This window comes from Budorcas taxicolor, chromosome 12 (assembly GCF_023091745.1).
Source record: "Budorcas taxicolor isolate Tak-1 chromosome 12, Takin1.1, whole genome shotgun sequence".
Classification (NCBI taxonomy): domain Eukaryota; kingdom Metazoa; phylum Chordata; class Mammalia; order Artiodactyla; family Bovidae; genus Budorcas; species Budorcas taxicolor.
The window spans coordinates 82,253,885-82,267,991 of NC_068921.1; positions in this window are offsets into that span (position 1 = coordinate 82,253,885).

The window sequence follows — 14,107 nt, forward strand, 5'->3', positions numbered from 1 at the left end:
CAGGGGATCTTTCCAACCCAGGAATCGAACCAGAGTCTCCTGTATTGCAGGCAGATTCTTTACCAGTTGAGCTATCAGGGAGTCAGCTGTATGTATATATTACTTTTTAACAAGTCACTCAGTCGTGTCCAACTCTTTGCAACCCCATGGACTGTAGCCTGCCAGGCTCCTCCATCCACGGGATTTCCCAGGCAAGAATACTGGAGTGGGTGCCATTGCCTGCTCCATATGAATACGTACATCCCCTCTTCTTCACACGTCCTTCCCATTTAGGTCACCACAGAGCCCTGAGTAGAGTTTCCTGTGTTCGACATACAGTTTGTTCTCATTAGGTATCTGATTTGCACATAGAGTCAATAGTGTATCGTGTGTAAATGTCAAACCCAACCTCCCCATTCATCCCGCCCTCCCTTTCTGCCTCGTGTCCATACATTCTCTACGTCTGTGTCTCTATGTGACCTTCACTCTGCTCTTTCTTTACAGCACTTAACCTCCTAATAGACTGTATATTCTAACATGCTACGTAGAAATGACATATATTCACATTCTTCCTTCAAAACAAATGGACTGATAAAACTTCATAAATGCTTTAAAAAAACAAGAAAAAGAAAAAAGGCTTCAGCTCCCAGTTAACACAAACTTTCTAGGCTTCGTATTTGTTTGGGTGTGCCCCCATCGCTTTGCCTCTGCCCTGGGTCTTTATGTGGTGGGGTACCTTCTGAAAGCAGCAAACAGCTGAGCCTTGCTCACCCCGCTCCCACTCTGTCTCCAGTCGGAGACTTCTGGACAGTTCCGATTTTTTTACATTTCGTGTAAGTATTGGGATAACTGGGCTCATGTCTATGTTGTGATTTATTTTGTAATTTTCACACCTGTTTTCAGTTTCCCTACTTTTTTTTTTTCTTTTTATGGGTTCATTGAAAATTGAATATTTTTAGCTCTCATTGCTAATTGCTGTATTGGTTTTAAAGCTATGTTTCTTTACGTAATTTTTTAGAAGTTTCTTTGGGGAGTGTAATATTCACCCTTACCTTACTGTTAGTATTGTAACATTTTTAAAATGCTGAATCCTTACAGGTACAGATTTTCATTTATCCCTTAGGCCTTTGTTCTTTTATTGTCATACATTCGAATATATATATATTTTTAAATCCAAGAGTATAAAGTTAATGTTTTTGCTTTTAACACTCAGCTGTTATATTTACCCCAATATTGACCATTTTTGTACTCTTCATTCTCGTGGATAGATTCAGATCCCCCCTCTACCAAAGAGCTTCCTTGAGCAGTTCTGGTTCACTGGTGATAATTGTTCTTCAGATTATGTTTATCTGAAAGTGTTTATTTTATCCTCTTTTTAAAGGACCTTTTTACAACACATAAAATTCTGAGTTGTTAGTGGAAGATGTCAGTTCATTATTCCAGGTTTCTTTTTTTTAATGAAAAGTAAGCTGGCGCTTCTAGCACTGCTGTTGTACAAGATGTGTCTTTCTTCTCAGTCTTTTCCACATTTTGCTATCAGTGGTTTTCAGCAGTTTGAGTATAAAAGGGTTCCGATGTGTATTATGGGCTGAATTGTGTCACCCAAACTTCCTGTATTGAAGCCCTAATATGTCAGAATGACACTGTATTTGGAGAGAGGGCATTTTAAGAGGTGATTAAGGTCCCCTGATGCTTGGAGGGATTGGGGGAAGGAGGAGAAGGGGACAACAGAGGATGAAATGGCAGGATGGCATCACCGACTTGATGGACGTGAGTCTGAGTGAACTCCGGGAGTTGGTGATGGACAGGGAGGCCTGGCGTGCTGTGATTCATGGGGTCGTTAAGGAGTCGGACACGACTGAGCGGCTGAACTGAACTGAACTGAAGGTAAAACCAGACCTTTAGAGTGGGCCATAATTCAGTCAACTGGTGGACCTATAAGAAGAGGAGCCTGGGCCACAGAGAGAGCCCCCCAGACATCACGCTCAGAGGGAGGGCCGCGTGAGGACGCAGCAAGCGATGGTCATCTGCAGGTGGGCAGCGGGGCCTCGAGAGAAATCAAGCCTTCTACCCCTCGATCGTGGACTTCTAGCGTCCAGAACAGTGAGAAAACCGATCTCTGTTCAGGCCGCTAGTAGTGGTGCCTAGTGACAGCCGCCCTAGTAAACTCATACAGCGTCCTTGCTTTGGGTTTATTCTGTTTGGAGTTCCTGAGATTCTTAGCTCTATTAATTGATGTTTTCCGTTAACTTTGGGAAATTTTGGCATTTGACTTTCTTCAGGTATTTTTCTTCCCCCTTCTCCTTCACTTGCCTGTTTGGGACCCAGTTACGTGTATGTTAGACCACTCAGTATTATGGTGCATGTCACTGAGGCTCTGATCAGGCTTTTCTAGTCTATTTTCTTTTTCTAATTAGACAGTTCCTATTTATCTATCTTCAAGTTCACAGCCTTTTTCCTGTCATTGCCAGTCTGTTGCTAAGTCCATCTTGTGAGCCCAGGTTAGTCTATGTCCGCTGTCTCACCAAAATACTGTACTGTCTTTCTGTACAGTAGAAATTCTCACTTTCATATAACATGTCTTTCTAATGGAGTTCTACCAGCTTCAACAAAATTCTAATAAAAAAAAAATTCAAGCTTTGATTTGCTGTTTGCCTTTGTCAGACAGAATGTTGAAAAATATGCCATTACAAATTACAGACAAAACATAAATAATTGTAATAAGTCAACAATAACAATGGAAAAATACTTTTAACAATCCCAAAGACACTGATTAACCTCCTAGACTACTAACATCCATAAAAATTGATAAAGAAATGAATACTCTACTTGCATTTTCCATATTCTAGTCAGTCAATTAATACACATATAATGTTGTTAACATCTTATTTAGCACCATTAAGCATTTTGACATTTTTTCTTTAGTGGTCAGTCTTACATTTTAGGGTTTTTAAAATATATAATTTTTATTTATTTCTTTCTCTTTGGCTGTGCTGGGTCTTCGTAGCTGCGTGGGCTTCTTTCGTTGCCACGAGTGGGGACGGCCCTCCAGTGTGGTGTGTGAGCTTCTCATTGCAGTGGAACATGAGCTACTTGGAAGTTTATCTGCTCTTTGATGCCACTGTCAAGCATAATCCCAACAGTGAGAGAAGTATGTCATGTTGGAATATGAGCTTATTGGAGGGATGTTTATACTGCATAGTTGTCAAAATACCAAGAAGAAAAATAAGTGAATCTATTCTTTCACTTCCCAGGTGGCACGGTGGTACAAGAATCCACTTGCCAATGCAGGAGATGGCAGGACACTCAGGTTCGACCAAACCCACAGCTCTTGCTGTGGAGCGTGGGCTCTAGGGCATATGGGTTTCAGTAGCTGCTGAAACGGGCTCCACAGCACAGGCTCAAGAGTGTGGCCCACGGGCTTGGTTGCTCCATGGCACGTGGGATCTTCCCGAATCAGGGATCGAACCTGTGTCTCCTGCATTGGCAGGCAGAGTCTTTGCCACTGAGCCACCAGGGAAGCCCTTATTTGACCTTTTTAAGGCACATGTAACTTGGAAGTGTGTTTAGAATGAAGCAGAATCATGACAATAAGAAAAGCTTATAAATTTTAAAAGGGTCAGGTGTACAAATGTGCTCTGGTTAGGTTTCCATGCAGTGCCAATATGCTAGCTACTAAAGGTGAATGCTTTAATGATTCACCCCAGTTCACACTAAACACCAAATTTCTGAGATTTATCTTGCATTTCCATTCTTTATCTCCTCTCATACTTACATGTAGACCAAACATCAGACTGAAAGAATAGCATGCATGCTTGCTCAGTCGTGTCAAACTCTTTGTGACCCCATGCACTGTAGTCCACCAGGCTCCTCTGGCCATGGAATTTCCCAGGCAAAAATACTGGAGTGGGTTACTATGCCCTCCTCCAGGGGATCTTCCTGACCCAGGGGTCTAACCCAAGTGTCCTGCCATCTCCTGCATTGGCAAATGGATTCTTGTACCACTGTGCCACCTGGGAAGTGAAAGAATAGATTTACTTATTTTTCTTCTTGGTATTTTGACAACTATGCAGTATAAACATCCCTCCAATAAGCTCATATTCCAACATGATGTACTTCTCTCACTGTTGGGATTATGCTTGACAGTGGTATCGAAGAGTAGATAAACTTCCAAGTATCCAGCAATTCGATTACATTTTTGGAGATCTGTCATCTTATAGAAATGAGTATTATGTCAGAGAGATAGTTCTTTTGTATATCAGATAGGAGCGGTAATATAAAGGAATATCAGACGTTTGTTCCCTGTCTACACAAGCAGATATTCAGTTGGGTTTATAAATTCTTTTGAAAATGCAACCGTCTGAGAAAGGGTTAACCCTGTTAGTCATTTACATCTTAAAATAGCTACTGTTAAAAAGACTGCTTTTCTCCGAAATACCTTACTGGATGCGATTGCCCTGAGTACAGCTGAGTACAACGCAATTGGTTAAGGGGAGGGTCTTGCCAAGAATTAAGAGTTCCTTGGAGGTTCTTGGAGGAGAGACAGGTCTCCCAGCTACAATGTGTTGGCTTCTATACAGTCAGATAGAAATAGAAAGATCTTGAATATTTGGAGAAGCAGCAAAGGACTTACATAATGGGGGTTGAAGAAATTGTTGCCCAGGATCTTATTCTATCTGAAAAATCATATTTTGTGTCACCTCTGTTTGAGACAGACCAGTCTCAACATCCTAATAATTGAATGTGTGTTGGAGTTTCCATTGATGTGTTTGGCTGTTTGGAATTTCCTATTGTTCAGAAAGCACTATAGAAAGAGGGCAAATCAAATATTTGATTTCTCCTCTGCAGGAGCTCTTGCTAGGCTGAAACACTGCACTCGAGAGGAGTTTAGAAAGGTTGAATGCTTTCAACAACTTGGGGTGCAGCTGCTTTCGTGCTGGCACTGTTTTTGTCTCTGGGAGTACCTTGGCGGATGAAGCAGGCAAAAATTTCTACTTTTGTGGAACTTACATTCTAGTAGGCGAAGATGGACTATAAATATAATAAGGGAAGCACCAAATGGGTTAGAAATTACTTCTGAATTTGTGTCATTTCTATGTAGTATGTACAGCAAAGTTTCATTGGCTGTTAACGAATTGAGCTATGAACATTGGACTGTATGTATCTTTTTGAATTAGTTTTCTCCTGACATATGCCCAGGAGTGGGATTGCTAAATAATAGTTTTAGCTTTTAAGGAAATTCCATACTGTTTTCCATAGTGACTGCACCAATTTTACTTTCCCACGAACAGTGTAAAAGTGTTCCCTTCTCTCCACACCCTTTCCAGCATTTATTATTTTTAAGACTTCTTGATGCTGGCCATTCTGACAAGTGTGAGATGTAGTTTTGATTTACATTTCTCAAAGATGTAGGGAGATATATATATATACATATATATTATTATATGAAATGATTTAAATGTGAAATCTAAAAATGATACAAATGAACTTATTTACAAAACAGAAACTCGCAGCCATGGAAAACAAATTAAGGATAAATTAAGACCTCAGGATTAACAGATACATACTACTATGTATAAAATAGATAAACAACAAGAGAACCCACCTCACAGCACAGGGAACTATATTCAACAACTTGTAATAACCTATAATGGAAAAAGAATCTGAAAAAATGTATATAAACTTGTATATACGTATGGGCTTCCCAAGGGGCTCAGTGGTAAAGAATCTTCCTGCCAAGCAGGAAATATGGCTTTGATCCCTGGGTCAGGTCAATCCCCTGGAGTAAGAAATGGCAATCTACTCCAGTATTCTTGCCTGGGAAATTCCAAGGACAGAGAAGCCTGGCAGGTTATAGTCCATGGGGTCACAAAGTGACAGGCATGATTGAACACACATGCGTGCACACACGCACGCACACACACATATGCACTGAATCAATTTGCTGTACACCAGACTCTAACACAACATGGTAAGTCAACTTTACTTCAGTAAAAATATAAATAAATAAAATTAAAAGAACAAATAAATACAAAACCTCTGCTTCTGTACACAGTTTTGCTTCCTCCACTCACCCCGATTGGCAGGTCTTTGAATCCATTCTCCCATTTAAAAGATGGCAAAATGCTTCTCTTGCTATTAACTCACCCTCAGTTGTCACTTCCTTGTGAATCATTTCTTCCTCTTGTTCCTGTTCTTCCTCGAGCATCACTAGTGACTCCTCCCAGAGGTTTTCATTGCTCGGCATCCACTGGGTCCTGCTTCCCTTCACACCAGCACTTCCTTCAAAGTGAAGAAACAGCAACCCCAAAGAGATCCTGAGTCCAGATAAAAAGCTGGGTGATGTTTTATGTTAATAAATCCCTGCACCCATCATCAAGAAAAATCCCTTTGAATAAATATCAAGTATCATTTATGCTTGATTGCAATAATGTTTCAGAACTAACCCACGAGGTTCAAAGTCAGAGTTACATGGGAGTCAAGCATTTCAGTAATACACACGCACACGTCATGGGACAGATGAGCAAAGCACAGTCACCTTTTGGTTTTTTAGTCCCTACGTCGTGTTTGACTCTTTGGGACCCCGTGGACTGTAGCCTGCCAGGCTCTTCTGTCCTTGGGATTTCCCGACAAGAAGATTGGCATGGGTTGCCATTTCCTTCTCCAGGGGATTGCCCCAACCCAGGAATCAAATCCACCTGCTGCATTGACAGGCAGAAGATTCTTTACCACTGAGCTACCAGGGAAGCCCAGAGTCACACTTACACAAACACACAGACATTGGTTCATGGAGGTTAAGTGTGGATGGTGGGAGAACATCATTTTGAAGGTTTTCTCATCCTTCCTCTCCCTGAGTTTTTATAACTATCATTGACCACTTTTATAATCAGAAGAAAGAATAAAACTATGTTATTAAGTGAGATGAAGGGTTATCTTTCAATCAGATGATAATAAGAATGAGGAGTCATTCATGAGACCTCAGGAGTGAAGGGCAGGAACGCCTGGCGTGCTGCGGTCCATGGGGGTCCCAAGGAGAGGAACACGACTTAGCAACTAAACAACAACAAAGACACAAGGCTCGGGGAAGAGGCTGCAATACAGTTAAAGATGGTTAATCCAATGTGGTGAACAATCTCAGCACCAGTCATGCTGGGAGAGTCAACTTGATGTGTCTCCTATGGCACTCAGAGTGAAGATCGCCACATCAGCTATGACAAGCTCTTCCCAAAGACACTGAAGCTAAATGTAATTAAACTGTTGAACCTAAATTTCAGTGAATAGGATAGATAGTGGACAGAGAAGCAAGTCCAACACTGCCATGAGCAATCAGTCACATAGATCCAGGAGGCCAGATAACTCTACAGGAAAGCAATCCAGGACTTTTCAGCATAAAACCGTCAAGGGAAAGACCAGGCTTTCACAGCAAATGGGGAGTGGAAACCTTGATTGTGAAACTGTAAAATACATTTTGAGGGTGAATTAGGAAAAGATGGGTGTGCACCACATGGCAGAGGCTACTAAGGAACTGATGTTAGTCTTTTTAGCTTATGGAATTGTGACTATTATTGACAGACTGTGGAAAATTTAGGTCTGTAAATGCTTCACTTTTAAGAACAAATCATAGCTGCTTTAGGAAGATACACTATTGTTTAAAATTCCTTCAAAGAGATGATACTACATAAGCCAGATAGTGGCATTAATACCAGGTCATTGTCTAGGCTATCTGCTATTCCTGACACACAAAATTTAAGAGTCATCCTTTTATCCTTTCTTATTTTTAAAACATCTTTCTTATTTTATGATCATTAAATTATGTGCTTCAAACTTAGGATCCATGTTTTATGTCATGGGAATAAAATACGAGGAGCTGACCTTTCCAGAACCAATTATACCCAAATGATATGAAAAATGGCATTTGTAAGCTTTATGATTTTCTTTAATATTGTAGATTCCAAGTCATTCTTAATTTGTAAACTGTATTTTTTGTGAATTACCTCTCCTCCAAAAATTATAACATAAGTTATCCAAATTTACTGCTGTAATCAGAGTGTATTTTGGCAAAGAAAAATATTGGCACGAAATGAAAATAGTGGCTCTGGGAAGAATGGAAACCCCTTCAAGTGATCTATCACATTTTCCATGAGCTTCGCCCACCCATCCCCCCATCACAAGATATTTTGGCTTGGAATTTAATAACCTAGCAAGAGCAGATGAACTGTTATATCATCACACACAAAGGCAGACAGAAAAAAATACATCTAATTTATAGTGAATTTTCAAATCAATTTCCTTTTTTGATGGCGCTGGATTTTGCAGTGTCGATATGCTGGTAAGAGGTTGGCACAGATGTACAAGAGTGAGCCAGTAGAAATTTAGAAGCAGCTTGAAAAGAAAAATCATACACTCACCCATTTTTAAGCCAACATTTTTTCTAAGAAAGAGCACATATTTTCATCTCTGTATGAAAGAGAATTATAGGTAGGGAATTGGGAATGAAGAGAGCTGGAAGTAGAGTGAAGTTGTGGAAATATTTAAAGACAGTAGATAATCTAAAATGCAACTGAATTTAGAATGCAAATTCACTCTTACATTTTAATGTACATGTGTCTGATGTCCTTGTAATTTACAACACATAAACAGAATTACGAATCCACATTTCGCCAGGACAATTCAGTCCTGAGAGGCTGGGAAAAGCCCCCCCACCCTTTTCCCACTTTTCTGAACTCTCACATTCTCTCCACTTGGTGACCAACATTACGAAGACCTAGCCCATCTGTCAGAGTGACATGATGAATTAGTGAACCACTCCTCCTCCAAAGATCACCGTTCCAGACACCCCATGAAGGAGTGAGTAGAGAGAGACTGCTTTTCCTGATACACGGGGTAGCTTGACTAGGTTGTGCCAGAAGCTCCGCTTGATCTGGCCTATAATGGCTTAGGGATCACTCACATGCAAACGAAAATACACGTCAAAGCATCATACACCAGGCATGAGGACTGTCAACCTTTCTAAATCATCTTGGAACTGCCTGGTACAAGAAGATGAGAACACATTGGCAGAAGCAAACTTTTCAAGTCATATTCAACCTCATGCCTGAAGATTCTGTAAAAAGAGTCCCAGTCTGATGCAATAGGAGAGTCCAAGGGACTAGACTAAGCACTCGTTTGCTGAGTGCCATTTAAAAGTTATCCTTTGTTTACTAATAGTACTCAGGGAATCCTGTGAATCAGCAGTAAAGAGTCTGCCTGCCATGCAGGAGACATGGGTGTGATCCCTGGGTCAGGACGATCCCCTGGAGAAGGAAATGGCAGCCCACTCCAGTATTCTTGCCTGGGGAATCCCATGGACAGAGGAGCCTGGAGGGCTACGGTCCATGGGGTCACAAGAGTCAGCTACAACTTAGGGACTAAACCACCACCACCAGAAGTACTCAATATCGTGAAGACATAAATTCTTCACTAATTAATATGGGGGTGGTGCCATTGTAATGGAAGAAAGTGAAGAGGAACTAAAGAGCCTCTTAATGAGGGTCAAAGAGGAGAGAGAAAAAGCTGGCTTGAAACTCGTTCAAAACACTAAGACATTGGTGTCCGCTCCCATCACATCATGACAAAAAGAAGAAGAAAGCGTTGAAGCGGTGACAGATTTTCTTTTCTTGGGCTCCAAAGCCACTACAGACAGTGACTGCAGCCATGAAATTAAAACGGTTTTGCTCCTTGGAAGGAAAGCTATGACAAAACGAGACAGCGTATTAAAAAGCAAAGACATCACTTTGCCGACAAAGCTCTGTGTAGTCAAAGCGGTGGCTTTTCCAGTAGTCATGTGAATTGGACCATAAAGAAGGCTGAGAACCCAAAAATTGATGTTTTTGAACTGTGGTGTTGGAGAAGACGCTTGACAGTTCCTGGGACTGCAAAGATCAAACCAGTCAATTCTAAAGGAAATCAACCCTGAACATTCATTGAAAGGACTGATGCTGAAGCTGAAGCTCCAGTACTTTGGCCACCTGATGCGAAGAGCTAACTCACTGGAAAAGGCCCTGATGCTAGGAAAGATTGAAGGCAAAAGGAGAAGGGGAGGACAGAGGATGAGGTGGTTGGATGGCATCACCACTTGATGGACATGAATCTGAGCAAACTCCAATAGTGGAAGACAGAGGAGTCCAGCATGCTAAAGTTCATGAGGTCACAACGACTCCGACACAACTTAGCAACTGAAAACCAACAAAGAAGCATGATCATGATCACATTTCTAACATTCAAATATATATATTTTTAATTATTCCAAAGTTTATTTAGAAGAATATATTCTCAGATAATCAGAAAAATTCTGAGGAACAGAGAAGAGCAGAATTCTAAATGATCATTAAAACGTTATGGTAGTGAGGAAGAGCAGTAGTGATGGGAGAAAATTGAGAGTGTAGAGCTGAAACATCTCCACATTTGTGGATATAGTAAACCATAAAGAAGGTGCTGCAAATAAACTGGAGGAAATGCATTAATTATTTACAACGTTGGCAGAGCTCACTAGCCACTTGAAAAATAAACAAATAAATCTGCATTTTTACTTCACTCTCTTACACTAAAATAAAATCCAGATGGAGCCAACACTTCAAGGTAAAACATTAAGATAACTAAAGAAAAACATCTGAATATTTTTGTAACTTTGATGAAGTAAATGTTTTCTGATCCCAAGGCAAAGCCTCTAAAGTAAAATATACTATAAATTTATATAAATACCTCTAAATGTGGAAATTAATTCTGTGTCAAGAAATAAACTTTAAAAAGTGAAGGGAGAAACTGAGAAAAGTGTTTACAACACATCCAACAACAGCTAATTTTCTTGACATTATGATACCTTTTTACAAGTCAATAGAGAAATTTTTAAGTGGAAGTGAAAATAGTTATTTCACAGAGAACAATCCAGAAGTGGCCATTAATCATTTGAAAACCTAAGCAAACTCACAAATAATTAAATTCAAATAACAATGAGATATCGTTTTTCAACTATCAAATTGGTAGTGGCTAGAAGATTAATAATTCCTGGAGTTGGCAAGAATATGGGAAAACAAGTTCTGTCATATGTTGCTAGTGCGAGTATAAAAATTTGCTAATTTTTTGGAAGGAAAAATTGCAATGTCTATTAAATGTTTCACATTCTTCAGAAATTTCACGTCTAAGAATTCCCTCAGTTGAAAAACTCACACAAAGATATGAAAGAAAAATAGGGACACTCTTTCCAACAGAGTTTCTAGTGGTGAGAAAAGAAACTACTAGAAGTATTGTCAACAAAGGATAATGAAACACACTGACACAGAATGACATCCAAGGTGGAGTGCCAAGCATAAAAAAGATGGTTGCCAACCCCGATGTCTTCCATGAAGCCATTTTTGTTAAGAATTTATATGTTCAGATGTACGTGTATACGCAACACACAGGTATTCAGATCTGAAATAATTTGCATCAAACTCTGAACAACAATGGTTGCCAAATATTAAAGTCGCAGAAGACATTTCTGGGCAAACTTAGAATGTGGAAACAGGGAGTGTAAACCTGAAGACCTCGCAGGAGGGTGACCGCAGCACCCAGCAGCACCCAGCACAAGGGGCTAAGAGCAGAGCCCTGAGTCAGCTGTGAGACCACCCTTCCTCGGCTACCCCTGTCCTGACCTTGCAGAAGGGCCGCGCCTCGGGCTGCAGGCACGGGAAGCTTTGGTGGGAAACGGAGGAGCAGGAAGGGAGAGGTCAGGCCGTCTCTTCCCATTTCCTTCCTGTTTTGATGCTGCTTCTTACCAAAATTTAAAAAAAAAAAAATCTGAATTTAGTAAGCAGAGATTTTATTCAGAAGTATCGCTGCAAGGGGTCAAGGAACTGCTGTACAGAGTATGTCCTGGCAAGACCTGCAGGCATCTCCAGAGTTAAGCAAAGGGCCTTCCTTTTTTCCCTTGTTGTTCAGTGGCTAAGTCATGTCCAACTCTTTGTGACCCCCATGGACTGCAGCACGCCAGGCCTCCCTGTCCATCACCAGCTCCCAGAGCTTGCTCAAACTCGTGTCCATCAAGTCGATGATGCCATCCAACCATCTCATCCTCTGTCATCCCCTTCTCTTCCTGCCCTCAATCTTGCCCAGCATCAGGGTCTTTTCTAAACAGGAGTAAACAAGGCTGGGAAGGCCCAGAGTTAGGGGAAAGGGGCTGGTGGCACAGGAGATCAGAGGATGTTCTTTGAGGGGGATGTCTGTTCTCAGGAGGGTCTGCCTGCTGCGCAGGCTGAGGGTGGGCACAGTTCAGGCCCCTGGAACAGGAGAGAAGCTTAACCCAACTTTAACTAACCTGCCTTTGGTTTCCCTTGATCCTGGGAGTAAGCTGTTCAGGCTAATCATTCATGAGGCAGAGAACGGGAGTCAGTGTCTGCGTCCTGACTCTTCCTGAGTGGACACAGTGGCATCTGAATACCATCTGGTCCCATCGAGAAGGGGGTGTCATCACTGGAAGCCCTTCCCAGAATACAAAGGGTTGGGAGGTCTTTTAACTTTTGCTCTTTGCCAGGGTCACAAAGAGCAAAGACCCTGGGTAAAGTTCAAGACCCTGGGTCCCTGGGAACGTCTGCATCTCTGCAGCCAGAGCGGGGTGCAGGGGGCAGATGGGGGAGGGGTGGGGATGGGGGGTTCACCAAGACCTGGGGACGTTCCTTTGCCTGCCCCCCCTCCTCCCAGATCTGGAGATGGGAGGCCTCCCGCATCCCAGTTGGCTCCCAGAATCCCCTCTGGACCGTCCCCCATGAAGTACTCATGGTTTGTCTGAGTATAACCCCAGGTCCTCCTGTAATCTGGAGGCTTGTTAACAAGCACTTGCAAAGTAGGTGCCGTCCTCCGTTGGGGGCATAAAGCTTCTCTTGGAAAAGGCAGCCAGTTACAGGAAAAAATAAGGTCGAAGTTGAGGTGCCAATAAATTCATCTTTTCTGGAAAACTCCCTAAAATAGCGTCACCATATCCTGGTTAAGATGTGGGAAAATGGCCCTAATTAGCTTTCTGCTAAAATACAATACTTAACCATGAGCACATCGTTATCAAAAAGGATTACGAGGCACCTATAGGAGACCCTGGGCTTCCCCTGTAGTAAGAGTTCTTCCCGCATAGTGAAGAGTCCCTCTGAAAGTCAGGAGACGTGGGTTCGATCCCTAGATGGGGAAGATCCCCTGGAGGAGGGCCTGGCAATCCACTCCAGTATTATTACCCAAAGAATCCTATGGACGGGGAGCCTGGCAGGCTACAGTCCATGGCGTTGGAGAGTCAGACACGACTAAAGCAACCTAGCATGCCTGCAGAGGAGACGCTTAACTAGAAACAGAAAATTAAATGAAGGAGGGGGGACCCGTAGGGACGACAAGGACTTGTCCTTGTTTTTTAGCGCGTCACCCCCAGGCCAAAGCCAGGAGCGGGGAATTGGGAGACAGCTCTGCAGGCTGCCCTGGCCCCATCCCCGCCTTCCTCTCCCGGCGCAAGAGGGAAAAGGCCCTTCTTCCCCCTCCTGTGCATCGCACCTTCCTCTTGTCTCCAGAAGAGTCTTCTTGGTTTTCCTAAACAGCCAAAGACTATCAGCCACGCCCTCCAAGCCCAGCTGTTAATACGGCCAAGGCAAGGTGGAAAAAAGCGAATCTGGACTTCCTTGCTCAGACAAACAGCCTGACTTACCAGGCTATTGTTCGCTGAAACAGTTCCACTGGAACCTCAAGAGCCGAATCTCTCTCCTTAGCCCTTCCCTCTACGTCCCCTTGGTAACTAACCCTCAGCTCCGTCTAAACTGAGGATGTTTCAGGTGACGCAAACTGAGCTCTTAGACTCAATAGGGCCAAATGAGCTCACTCGGTGATTTTTAAATATCACTGTCATTAGGTATCTAAGCAAAACACAGCCCCTGAGTTGAACGCACTGGTGGCCAGTCTGCAACTACACATCTGGTTGCATATGTATGGTTACACATCGGTTACAATATTGAAACTCCATAACATCTCTACTACAGGACAGGCAGACACACAAGGCTCATCCTGTGATGAAGGATACTTTTCTTTTTTAACTTGGAGAAGGTTGGTTTGCATGTTGTGGTTTCATGTGTGCAGCAAAGTGACT